Source organism: Rhamphochromis longiceps, linkage group LG23 (assembly GCF_057381845.1).
Source record: "Rhamphochromis longiceps isolate RC_006_pf linkage group LG23, R_longiceps_female_GT1.1, whole genome shotgun sequence".
Classification (NCBI taxonomy): domain Eukaryota; kingdom Metazoa; phylum Chordata; class Actinopteri; order Cichliformes; family Cichlidae; genus Rhamphochromis; species Rhamphochromis longiceps.
Window position 1 is genome coordinate 24,181,274 of NC_140578.1, and position 13,994 is coordinate 24,195,267.

General features: G+C 37.6%; 1 protein-coding gene across 10 annotated transcripts in view; it reads right to left on the reverse strand.

The window, feature by feature from the left end:
• Positions 1-10,322, reverse strand: part of inpp4ab (inositol polyphosphate-4-phosphatase type I Ab) — a 107,129-nt gene extending 96,807 nt beyond the window's left edge. For 7 of the 10 annotated variants that reach the window (XM_085399655.1, XM_085399654.1, XM_085399657.1 and 4 more), the window contains exon 1: positions 10,187-10,322. The gene's annotated coding sequence lies outside the window, so the exon portion shown is untranslated. The remainder of the gene's footprint in view (positions 1-10,186) is intronic. The other 3 variants (XM_085399650.1, XM_085399652.1, XM_085399651.1) reach the window with 2 other exon arrangements.
• Positions 10,323-13,994: the final 3,672 nt, after the last annotated feature.

The following is a 13,994-nucleotide window of genomic DNA, read 5'->3' on the forward strand; positions in this document are numbered from 1 at the left end:
ATGTAGTATTTATGCTTAATCATACTATTTCTATATATTTCTGCCAGGCAGCCAATCCTCTGTGAGGACTCAGACTCATATCACATATCAGGGCCTGCACGGCTTCCCAGCCAGCCAATCATGTCTGAGGTCTTTCGTTTCCTCTCTCGTCATATCTCAGCGACGGATGTACATAGAGCAATGAAAATCGCAGTCAAAGTACACCAAAGTCCGCTGATTCACCCAGTACAAGGATTATGCTTCTAGTCCACCTAGTGTTTGAGTTACACAACGTTTTGTAACTCCAAAAAACTGCGTTTTTCGCCTCTCACCTCGATCTAATTCTGACTGCTCATCACCCTGTTTTTCCAAGCGGCTGCTCTTTTTCCCAGTGGCGCAGTTGGTAATGACACGGGTCTGCAAGCCAAAGGTCGCCGGTTCGATTCCACCTTGGTCAACATTTTTTTCCCTACAAATTAATACACTGTCACAGACCAGTAATTCATATTCATCATTTATTACAATTCTGCAAACTTTTGTGATTTTACGAGCTTTTCTAATATGGACCTCACATTCTTGTTAACACTCCATGGCACAAATACTCTTCCCTTTAGGCTCTGTGTATGTGTGTGTGTGTATCAATATTTCTCCCATTTTAAAGTATTACTCCTCCATAATTGTATTTCTGTTAAATCAAAGTACTTTTACTACATCTCAGTACTTCTCCTGTATCATAGTATTTCTGCCAAATGATAGTATTTCTGTCAAATTATAGTATTTGTGCTAAAACATAGTATTAATTTAAAATTACAATATTCATAGTTCATCACAGTGTCTCTGGTAAATCACAGTATTTCTGCTATGTTGTACTATTTTTCTAAATCATAGTGTTTCTGTAATGTTTAAGTATTTTTGGCTAAATATATTCTTTCTGTTATCTTATACTATTTCTCCTAAGTTCTTGTATTTTTGAGAAGTTATCATGTTTCTGGTAAGTTACAATATTTCTGCAAAGTTCTGCTATGCTATTGTATTTCTGCCAAGTATTATGTTTCCTCTAAGATATTGCAGTTCTGCTAAGTTATTCCATTTTAGCAAAGTTCTTTTGCTTCTGCAAAGTTTTTACAATTTCTGCAACTTTTCAGCTTTTTCAGCTACTTTTTGCATGCAGCTTCAGCTTTAAGCATCCACACTGCATTTTCGCAGGAAATGCAAATTTTTCTAGTTTCTTTATTGTGTGGATGCTTTAAGCATCCACACTATTGAGTTCCTCTTGGGACTTCCGTACACTTTTTGGCACTTAACTACTTCCACAATTTTCAGCCGATTTTCACCGTTCAAATTTTAAAATATTCTGCTATTTCTGCTAATTCCTGCTATGTCTTTTGGTATTTTTCACTATTATACTTTTTAAAATATTAAGCTTAATTTGTCCCATTGAAATGAATGGGAAACTTCTGCAATTCTGCTAAAATTTGCTTGTTTCTGAAACTTAACTACTTCCTCATATTTTCACGTAGAACAACCATTCAAACTTTAAAATGTTCTCAAATTATTGGGCTATTCAGGTATGATTCAGCTTTTTCAAATCTTTTACCTTTATGCCTCTTAAAGTTTTCAGTTGCAAAATTGTGATTTTTCACAAAATACATGCGTTGTTATGGTTGCTATGCACTTGGCTTCCAGTGTGCCACTGAAGGTTTTGCAGTCTTCTCTTCATGTCCGAACAACTTCTTGCTACTTGCTCAATCTTCACTCAACTTCCACAAATTATACATCAAAACATAGGTATTTTTGCTGGGTTTCCGAAAATGTCACTATCATTGTTGTGGTATTCATAGAACTTTCGCAAATCTCCTCAGACCAACACAATGTCGGAAAACTCTCCATATAAAGTCAATGGAGAGTTTGTTCAAAATCACCGCTGCATTTCTGTAATGAGAGGCATATTCGAATCGTCATATCTCCTTAACGAAGCAAAGTTAAGACATGAGGCTTGTCCCGGTATATCTTCAGACACTCGTGACGCTCACAATTCAAGAATTTCTTTCTCACGTATTACCGTTCTGAAATGAGTTGGACTTGTTTGAGGGTAGGAAATTCGTCCGTCGCTCAGATTTCTTCAAATTTCAAACCCTGGAAATGAACCACTTTTTTCTCTCGTCATAACTTTTTGTTGGATTTCCACAGAGACCTGAAAATTTCCATGACTGTTCACCAAAGCCTGCTGTCTCTTACGGTGAAAGAATGATATCGATACTCCAAATAGATTTCGAGTTACAAAGCGTTGTTTGAGGGCAAGTCAAGCCAGTTTTTGCTTCGCTCTACTCAGTTATGGTGCATTAGAAGTCAAATATCTTTAATAATTCACATTTTAATGATAAATTGTCAACACTGGAAGATTCCCCCATCTCTTCTGAACAAAACGGTGTAAGAATGACCGCTCTAGCCCCTACGGTTAGGAAATTATGGTCATTTGTTTGAGGGGAGTCGTCATTATGAGAAATAGGCTGCAATAATCCTGTGCCTCTCTGTGCTGCGTGTGTAAATAGATGCACCTGTTTTGGCGGGAAAAAGTACACAGGCTCTCTGATTGGTGGATTCAAATTCAGCAGCTCCCAGGCTGACCTAGAAACTTACTTCTCTCTCCCTGTGCATCTTTTTGCTGATTTTTTCATTTAACAAGTATATTTGAGGGACCCTCAGCATGTTCAGCATTTTTTCAGCTGTCCATTTTGCTTTTCCAATTTTTCTGTTTAACTTATTACTATTGTGCTAAATCATACTATTTCTGCTATTTTATAAGATTTGTGCAAAATATAGTATTTCTGCCAAATATAGTATTTCTGATTATTTATAGTTTTTCTACTAAATCATAGTACAGTATTTCTGCTTTTTATAGGATTTGTGCTAAAACATAGTATTTCTACTAAATGTAGTATTTATGCTTAATCATACTATTTCTGCTTTTCATAGAATTTGTGCCTAATATAGTATTTCTGCTAAATTACAGTATTTATGCTTTTTATACTATTTGTGCTAAAACATAGTATTTCTACTAAATGTAGTATTTATGCTTAATCATACTATTTCTGCTTTTTATAGGATTTGTGCCTAATATAGTATTTCTGCTTTTTATAGGATTTTTGCTCAAACATAGTATTTCTACTAAATGTAGTGTTTATGCTTAATCATACTATTTCTGCTTTTTATAGGATTTGTGCTAAAACATAGTATTTCTACTAAATGTAGTGTTTATGCTTAATCATACTATTTCTGCTTTTTATAGGATTTGTGCCTAATATAGTATTTCTGCTTTTTATAGGATTTTTGCTCAAACATAGTATTTCTACTAAATGTAGTGTTTATGCTTAATCATACTATTTCTGCTTTTTATAGGATTTGTGCTTAATATAGTATTTCTGCTAAATTATAGTATTTCTGCTTTTTATAGTATTTGTGCTAAAACATAGTATTTCTACTAAATGTAGTATTTATGCTTAATCATAGTATTTCTATATATTTCTGCCAGGTCCCCAGGCAGCCAATCCTCTGTGAGGACTGAGACATTCAAATTTTCAAATCAGGGCCTGCACGGCTTCCCAGCCAATCATATATGTGTCCTGAGGCATTCAAATTTGCATATTGGGGCCTTCATGGCTTCTAAGCCAGCCAATCATATCTGAGGGCTGAGGAATTCAAATCCACAAATCAGGGCCTGCACGGCTTCCCAGCCAGCCAATCATATATGTGGTCTGAGGCATTCAAATTTGCATATTGGGGAATTCGTGGCTTCTAAGTCAACAAGTCATCCATGTCATATATCTCTAAAAATTCATATTTTAATGATAAATTGTCAACACTTGAAGATTCCCCCATCTCTTCTGAACAAAACGGTGTAAGAATGACCGCTCTAGCCCCTACGGTTAGGAAATTATGGTCATTTGTTTGAGGGGAGTCGTCATTATGAGAAATAGACTGCAATCCGGTTGTTCAGTGATGACGCGACGAATCCTACTTCCGGGTCTAAAGTAGTCTGCGTTTAATATGGCATTTGTGTTGTTAACATGTTTAATGTTATGTATTTTCTTCTATTTGATCTCAAAAAGCTCCTAAAACAGTCAGCGATCACTGTTGACCTCCCTCGGCTTTTATTACCGCTAATCATTTATTTAAGCTCAGTTTTTAAAACCTTAGGATGTAACTACAGCCCAGCACATGCAGCAGTATATGAATGACTAACCTCGTATTGTGGATGGATTATCTCAGTTGTTCTCCTGGCTGAAGTTTGGTCCGTTTACAGCATCCTGCCATGCAATTACATTTGTTCCTGACCACCGAGAACACTCACGGTAACTTTTATCAAGTGGAAAAAAAGTTAGCTTGTTTATATTATGCTAACATAGCTGTGTCGCTAGCGGTCACGTAGCACATCATTATATACCAGCTAGCCAAACTTCAGTAACCCTACAAACGTCACTGCTGTTTAGCTTTCTGTCTTCATTTATGTTGGAAGTGATAACAGAGCTGTACGTTTTAATTTGTTTCCAAAACCCCGCAGTCAGGACATGCTATATTGTATTTAGATAGAAGCTAGCGAGCTAACTCCCTGCTAACTTCTAACTCCGTTAAATGTCATAAATTCTGTTTTCATGGATGCCTGGATGTTAAACTCAATTGTTACACCTGGTAGAGCAGAACGCTGATCATTTTATTAAAGATGAAAGACTTTAGACAGTTTTTCAACTCACAGTAATGCCATAGTGATCGTTTGATATATGGACCTGCAGCGGAGTTTAGACCCAGACACGGCTAGTGACGTCAGACTGAACAACCGGATAATCCTGTGTCTCTCTGTGCTGCCTGTGTAAATAGATGCACCTGTTTTGGCGGGAAAAAGTGCACAGGCTCTCTGATTGGTGGATTCAAATTCAGCAGTGTGTGTGTGTGTGTGTGTGTGTGTGTGTGTGACAGAGAGAGAGAGAGAGAGAGAGAGAGAGAGAGAGAGAGAGAGAGAAGGCCTTTTAATGGGATGATCTCATTCTAAGATTCAAATTCAATATATTTAGACTGGTTGACTGAATTGGATCTTGTGTGTGTGTCTCTCTGTGCATGTGTGTTTCCTTATGTGTACATATTTCTGATTGTGTGGCTGTTATATATTTTTTTGCTGATTTTTTTCATTTAACAAGTATATTTGAGGGACCCTCAGCATGTTCAGCATTTCTTCAGCTGTCCATTTTGCTTTTCCAATTTTTCTGTTTAACTTATTACTATTGTGCTAAATCATACTATTTCTGCTATTTTATAAGATTTGTGCTTAATATACTATTTCTGCTTTTAATAGGATTTGTGCTTAATATAGTATTTCTGCTTTTTATAGGATTTGTGCTTAATATACTATTTCTGCTAAATGTAGTATTTATGCTTAATCATACTATTTCTATATATTTCTGCCAGGCAGCCAATCCTCTGTGCGGACTCAGACACATATCACATATCAGGGCCTGCACGGCTTCCCAGCCAGCCAATCATGTCTGAGGTCTTCCGTTTCCTCTCTCGTCATATCTCAGCGACGGTTGTACAAAGAGCAATGAAAATCGCAGTCAAAGTACACCAAAGTCCGCTGATTCACCCAGTACAAGAATTATGCCTCTAGTCCACCTAGTTTTTGAGTTACACAACGTTTTGTAACTCCAAAAAACGGCGTTTTTCGCCTCTCACCGGGATCTAATTCTGACTGCTCATCACCCTGTTTTTCAAAACAGCTCCTCTCTTTCCCAGTGGCGCAGTTGGTAATGACACGGGTCTGCAAGCCAAAGATCGTGGGTTCGATTCCACCTTGGTCAACATGTTTTTTTCCCTACAAATTAATACACTGTCACAGACCAGTAATTCATATTCATCATTTATTACAATTCTGCAAACTTTTATGATTTTACCAGCTTTTCTAATATGGACCTCACATTCTTAACACTCCATGGCACAAATACTCTTACCTTTAGGCTCTGTGTATGTGTGTGTGTGTATCAATATTTCTCCCATTTTAAAGTATTACTCCTCCATAATTGTATTTCTGTTAAATCAGAGTACTTTTACTACATCTTAGTACTTCTGCTCAATCATAGTATTTCTGCTAAATCATTGTTATTATGCTATATTGTAGTATTTCTGCTCAATCATACTATTTCTACTATATTATATTTTTCTTTCTAAATATAGCATTTCTGCTATATAATTGTATTTCTGCTATGTTATAATATTTGTGCTAAACCAGAGTATTTGTGCTGTATCATAGTATTTCTGCCAAATTATAATATTTGTGCTAAAACATAGTCTTAATTTAAAATTACAATATTCATAGTTCATCACAGTGTCTCTGGTAAATCACAGTATTTCTGCTATGTTGTACTATTTTTCTAAATCATAGTGTTTCTGTAATGCTTAAGTATTTTTGTCTAAATATATTCTTTCTGTTATACTATTTCTCCTAAATTCTTGTATTTTTGAGAAGTTATGTTTCTGGTAAGTTACAATATTTCTGCTAAATTCTGCTATGCTATTGTATTTCTGCCAAGTATTATGTTTCCTCTAAGATATTGCAGTTCTGCTAAGTTATTCCATTTTAGCAAAGTTCCTTTGCTTCTGCAAAGTTTTTACAATTTCTGCAACTTTTCAGCTTTTTCAGCTACTTTTTGCATACAGCTTCAGCTTTAAAGCATCCACACTGCATTTTCGCAGGAAATGCAAATTTTTCTAGTTTTGTTTGTCATTGTCATGCTGGAACATGAAGCCACTGCCAATCAGGTGCTTTCCAGATGATGGTACTTTACTGTGTTCATAATTCATTAATTTAGACACAGACCTCCGACACCACTGGCTGAAAGCAGGATTGCTGGATTTTTTTTTCTCACTGTTAAAGACGTGACTTTCAAATACAGTTCATCTCTTGTAGACAGTTCTCTTTTTAGGCTTGCCACTTCTTTGACCTCCGATTGTCCAATTTCCTCTGATTTTTAAAAGGACAAACTGCACACCATGCTGAGATATGCAAAAAATTTCAAGTAACATCTCTTTGGGAATCAACATGTTTGTGAAAATAAATACTATTTTGTTTTTTGGAATTTTCCATGGACTTATCTTTGGCAATTTTCATAGATTCAACTAAAGAAATGGAAACAAATGTTGTGTTTCTGTGGCAGGATGATAGTAAAAAAGTGCCTAAAGATACATTTTAAAATTGATTCTTTGCTGAGCTGTCTGTTGTGTGCAGACACAACACTGGTTCATTCCTTGAGTAAGGAGCCTTTTGTGCTCAAGTGATTCATATGTCAGTGTTACATGGGTTAACAAAAAAAAAGGAAAAAGAACTTTTGAAAACCTTCAGAAAGCCTGGAGAACTATTGTTCAAGAGCACTTAAAAAATGAAAGAAAGGTCTGGCTCCATGGAAGCAAAATATAAAGAAGTGAGAGGTGGCTCAAGACTTTGCTCAAAGTAGATATTATTAATTTAACTTTAAATTAGTTTTACACTTGTATCAGACCAGTGCTTGGTATCAGCAGATACCCACAGTCTAGTTATTGGTGTAGTAACTTCTCATTAGTCGCTGATATCAATAAATGAAACCAGAACTAGCAGATGTGATGAAACGTTTCTCTTTGGTTTTATTCAGTTTTGCTTATGTCCTGAATCCCAGCAAAATGCTGATGGCAGCGGATCTACTAGCTCATCTCCACTGTCTTTCCATCTTTGTGTTTAACATGACCTGATAACATCGAGGGTTTATGGAGCGATGTATTTTGATGAAGAGGATGACACAGCTCATTACCAACCGGCCTCCTCCTCCTCATTATGTAAGCTACATACTTCTCCTCCTGCATGTATTAAAACAGACGGGTAATGAGACAACAGAGAACATCTGCCACGACCGCCGCCGCACACGTGCTCGCTGTATACATGACGAGAGCGCAGAGGGAGACGCGGATGAAGATGAATCAACGTGCTGCCGCCTGACCCCCAGCTCGGCACTGAGTGGGAGAGTTTGATGAGTCACCACGCGCACACACAAATATAACAGACAGAGGAGGGCAGTGACCAGATGGCTTCAAATCACATCAATCTGTCAATACAGACAGAATCAATACGCCATCTTTCTAAATTCAGAGACTAAATTTATTTAACTTGACATGCGAAGCCTCTTCACTCGAAGGTAATTAACGATCAACAGCAAGCAAGTGTATTTGCCGCTCTTCTTTCTCATAAACTGGATTTATTTAGAGGAAGTTAACCCTCAAATGTGGCCAATCCTGAGTCATAATCAGAATTCCCTCTTTTTCTGTTAGTTACTGTCTCCATTACTCGGTTTAACTGCTGCCCAGTCAAAGATGTAAACAAAAAACTGTAAGAAATCATTAAAAAAAAAATCACTGTTTCAAAGCCTCCCTGACTTCTAAAATATTACATATAAACTCAGCGAACACTTCACCAGACGGATACAGCTGTTCAACTGCTCGTTAACACACAAATTTTAACCAGCCAATCACATGGCAACTGCACATCAGGATGTGGAAGAAAGGTGATTTAAGTGACACTGAATGTGGCATGGCAGCTTGTCTGGGTAAATCAGAAACTGCTGATGTGCTGGGATTTTCCCACACAATCATCAGGGTTTACAGAGAATGGCCAACAAGGGAATGGCCAGACTGCTTTGACCTGAAAGGAAGGCAACAGTAACTCAAATATGCACTTTTTACAATCAATGTATGCAGAAGAGCATCTCAACAGTAGAAGACCACACTGTATGCCACTCCGGTCAGATAACAACAGGAAGCTGAGGCCATGGTTCACACAGGCTCGCTAAAACTGGACAATAGAAGATTAGAAAGATGAGTCAGAATTTGATGTAAACAACATGAAAGCATGGATCTGTATGGCTTCATATCAACAGTTCAGACTGCTGCTGATGGTGTCATGGTATAGGGGATATTTTCTTGACACACTTTAGGCCCCTTAGTACCAACTGAGCATCGTTTAAACACCACAGCCTACCTGAGTATATTTACTGACCATGTCCATTCCTTGACATGGTCCCTGGACAGTGCACCATCTTCTGATAGATGTGGAGCCGATAAATGTGCTGCAACTCTGCAATGTTATCATGTAACGTTGACCAAAATCTCTAAGGAGTGTTCCCAGCACCTTATTGACACTACAACATGAAGAATTAAGACAGACCTGAAGGATGTAATACTTTCACCAAAGCAAAGTAAAACACACTCAAACTGCCTAAATGTAACACCTGTTCCACACAAATGTGTGATTATAACCTATATACTGTAATTTGTTTATATATATATACTGTTTAATAAACCAGACTAAACTTTTAGGGGTCTCTTTACATGCCTGAAATCAAAGATGCAAAAGCCAGCTGGAAGACTTATTTGCTCATCATCTGGCACCAGCATTGAAGCTAATTTAAATCCATTCATACACACTCGCATTGAAGGCCTTATTTCCTGGCAGGTCACCCTCCACGACCACCACCACCACCACCTCCTCCTCCTCCTCCTCCTCCTCTAGAGCATCATCAGCTCTTCAGAAATCGATGTCCAGCTGACCTTGAAACTCAAAACCAGCAGAAAAAAAACTGCAGTAAAGTGCGCGGACCACATGTGCCAGCATCCACACGCAGTAACGCGAGAACAAATGGCCATGTTGATGCGTGCATGAGCCGCAGCATCACTGCTGTAAGCACGCCCAGCGGTGTCATAGCAGGACACTGTGTATGTTTACACTCCTGTCACACACACAGAGGCACGGGGTTGTAGGAAAACGCATCGTTTTCCTCAATAAGTTACGTAATAGAGGCAGCAGCGTTTCTGCGCTCTGACCCGCCTGCCACACTCAAGAAACCACCTACACATCTTAATATGTCCTGTCAGTACAACATTGAACACTTCAGCGCATTTATACCCCCCGTGCTGTCTTAGTTAATGTCCTCTGCGTCTGACGTTAGACGTCAGTTACAAGTTTTATCTGTGAACTGTCTTCTTCACTGAAACCAAACCAACGCTTCCGTTTCCCAACTTACACTCAGCACTATAAACACTGACAACATCCGCAGAAATTAGCTCTAAACAGCCGACAAAAAACATCTTAATACGGCGTCACCTAAATTAAGGTTTACCGTAAATAAACTCTACTTACGGGCTCGGCTGCGTGCGGGATTAAATATCCGATTAACGAACAGAAACACAAACTGTTAGCAGGAGAGCGTCCTCAAACTGCCGCACTGTTTCCTTCACTGCTTCTTTCTGGCTGCAGCAGCCAAAGCCGTCGGCCACGCCCCCTCCGCACAGCACGCCGGTAGCGTCATCACGCAGACCTTTACGCAATTTACGTTACTATTTTTTTTATACAGACTGACAAAAATTAAGAAATTATCTTCCTTAATAATAAGAAACTGTTAAACGTTGAAATAATAAAGCTATTTATTTTAATGTTTGTATTTTTTAATCTCCTCGTATTTTATTTTGATTTGTATTCACCGACAGAATGACTAACTTGAAATGCTTCCTCTTATCTTCATCAGTGCTCTTCAATTTGTAATATTATTTGTTAACAGGATTTCTGATTTGTTACTTTTCCACAGTTGACTTGTCTTGTTTTTACAATAATTTGCTTTGACTGCAGCCTTCAAAAAAATAAAAAAAAATAAAAAATAAAGACTGTATCTCTATATAACTTATATACAGTCAATGGCTGAGAGTTCAGCAGCAATATTCAATAAGTTTACATCAGACTGGGTCCATGTTACCAGCCAAACGGGTAATCATAAGAAAGTTTTGAATTCCGTATGTACGTATTTGGGTGTTAAGGTGACATTTTTGCAAGAAAAAAAATTATATAATTAGTTATAAAAAAAAACTGAACACGTATGTATTTAAAAAAGCATAAATAAATAACCGTGTTAGAGTTACTACAGCAACAGGTTGTAGCTCACTGTGCCATTTTTGAACACAACGTTGGTGCTTTTGCCTCATTTTTAAATTAGTAATCCCAGTAGAACAGTCTAAGCAGAGACTTCAGTGCTTGGCAAACAATCAATAGAATCAATATAATTATAAAATAAATAAATAAATGTCAACTTCAGGAAAAAACTTGACTTGATTTTGTGTCTTTAGGCTATTGTTAACAGCAAGCATGAGGTTAGTGCATATGTGTTTTTATTGAAGGGATTATTGCAAAGGAAAAAAAAACTTCTCCTGGGGAACTACTGCTCAAGACCACTTAGCAGTAGTTAACGGGATCTCGTTTGTAATGAGTTGGTGGAATGCTGCTCATAAATATGAGTAGGTGTTACTGACTTCTATATAATTATTTATTAAATACACAGAAGGAAAATTTTAAATAACAGTAATAAACTACTCGGTCTCTCTGACAAAAACATGGGAGTTTAGTTGAACCAGGAGGGGGCGATATTGCTCTTCTTACCATGAGTTACATGCAGGGTATTTCTTACAATATCAGTCACATTTATTTATTTATTTATTTATTAAAAACTGCTGAACCCACTCAATTCAATTCAATTTCATTTATACAGAGGCGAATCACAACATTTTCCTCAAGGCGCTTTAGATTGAAGGGTAGAAAGCCTACAATAAAAAAGAAAAAACCTCAACAATCAGACTACCCCCTTTGAGCAAGCACTTGGCAACAGTGGGAAGGAAAAACTCACTTTTAACAGGTAGAAACCTCCGGCAGAACCAGGTTCCGGGAAGGGCGGCGATATGCTGCGACCTGTTGGGGGTGAGGGGAGGAAGACTGGACAAAAGACACGCTGTGGAAGAGATTAACAATAACTATTAATTAAATGCAGAGCGGTGTATAAACACATATCTGATTCAGCCCTTAGTATATGCTCTATCAAAAAGTTCAGTTTTAAGCTTAATCTTAAAAGTAGAAAGAGTGTCTGTCTCCTAAATCCAAAATAGGAGCTCAATAGAAATAAGACACTTCATGGGGGCAGCTGAACCTTGTGCATAACAAATATTGAAAACTCATGCCTGTTGTAGACAAAAACCTAAAAACATTGAATGTGTACTTCTGTCTTATTTAGGTCATTTTTGTAGTCGCAGAAAATCATTTGAATTCATTTTATCCTTAAATTATTTTAACTCTCTATGGCAATGATTTTAAATTTTCAGACAAAAAAATATTTCAACCTACTTTTTGGGAGCTTGGGCTCCTTGTTCATATGTGAATCAATACATTCGTCCCTCCCACCAACAGAACTTGGTTTGTTGCCTCAGGGATGATGATATTAGTCTTAGCAGTAGCTAGCATGGATATTTGGCCCCTGAAAGGACCCACTCCCAGAGGTCAAAGGTCAAATCATCTGCTACTCATAATTTTACTTAACACTGAGATGTTTTGTGTCACAAAATAAGTAAAGAAATGAAAAATAAATTTAAGGGACAGTGTAATCACCTAAAATTTGCCTTGGTTTGAGCTCCATAAAGCAGGGATACCAAACTCAATCACAGAAAGCGAAAAAACTGAAATGACGCTTTAACGTTTAGGCCAAACAGGATGAACATTTATTAAATAGACCAAAGGTCACCGTGTTTTGAACAGAACTGTGAAGAGAAAGCCATCATCCAGAAAAGCATTAGAGTCTTTAAGTGATGATGTGATGAACCCTGCTTCCAGGCCCCAACTACTTTGCATTTAATTGGCTGTTGTGTTTTTAACATATCTTAATGGTTTGTATCTTGTTCTATTTAATCTCAACAAGCCCCTAAAAACAGTGAGTAATCACTGTCGGCCTCTCTCGGTTTTTATTACCGCTATTCATTTTAAAGCTCAGCTTTTAAACCCTTACGATGTAACTACAGTCCAGCCCATGCAGCAGTATATTAATGACTAACCTCATATACTGTGGATGGATTATCTCAGTTGTTCTCATAACTGAAGTTTGGTCAATTTACAGCATCCTGCCATGCGACTGTATTTGTCCCTAACCATCGGGAACTCTAACTTTTATCAAGTCGAAGAAGTTAGCCTTTGTCCTCCAGATTCACTGTTATATTATGCTAACATAGCTGTGTTGCTAGCGATCACGTAGCTCATTATTATAAACCAGCTAGCCCAACTTCAGTAACCCTACATACGTCACTGCTGTTTACTTTCCTGTCTTCATTTATGTCAGAAGCAGAGCTGTATGTTTTAATTTGTTTCAGAAATCTGTCAGTCAGAACATGGTACATTATATTCAGATGGAAACTAGTGAACTAACTCACCTGCTAACTTCTAACTCCGTAAAATTTCATAATTCTGTTTTCATAGATGCCTGGATGTTGATCTTAATTGTTACACCTGGTAGAGCAGCCACACCCTTAATTTTATTACAGATGAAAGAATTTAGACAGTTTTTTTAAACTCTCAGTGATGCCGCAGTGATCGTTTGACTTATGGACCTGCAGCAGAGTTTGGGCCCAGACACAGCAAATTACGTCAGACTTAAAGATCCGATAGTCTGGTATCTCCTCGCTATGTTCAGTTAAAACGCATTTATGCAGCACGACATGAGAAGAACTTTAACACAAAATAACACGTTGTCGCGTAACATCTTAGACATAAAATTGACATTAAAAAACAAAGCAAAATAGCACGGTCAAACTGTAACACAATGACAAATGATAAAACACCCCTGAGCAATCCGGCTTCCACAGTACAGGCTGCATGTCTTATATAATATATTTTCTTTACACAGGACATCATCAATAATAACACGAAAAAGTTCTCTTCTCTCCTTAGAGTTTGGTCTTTTCTCTTGGCATTTTGTGCCATGGTACAGCATGTGGCTCAGAGGGTGAGGAATAATCCACGGGACCGGGAGTCAGAGATGATGTTTGGGGCTGATGGTCAATCTGTGGCAAAGCTCTTGAAATGGAGACCAGTCCAAATTGCTGCTCTACAATGTTAGATCAGTTTTTAAAGTTACTTACACACT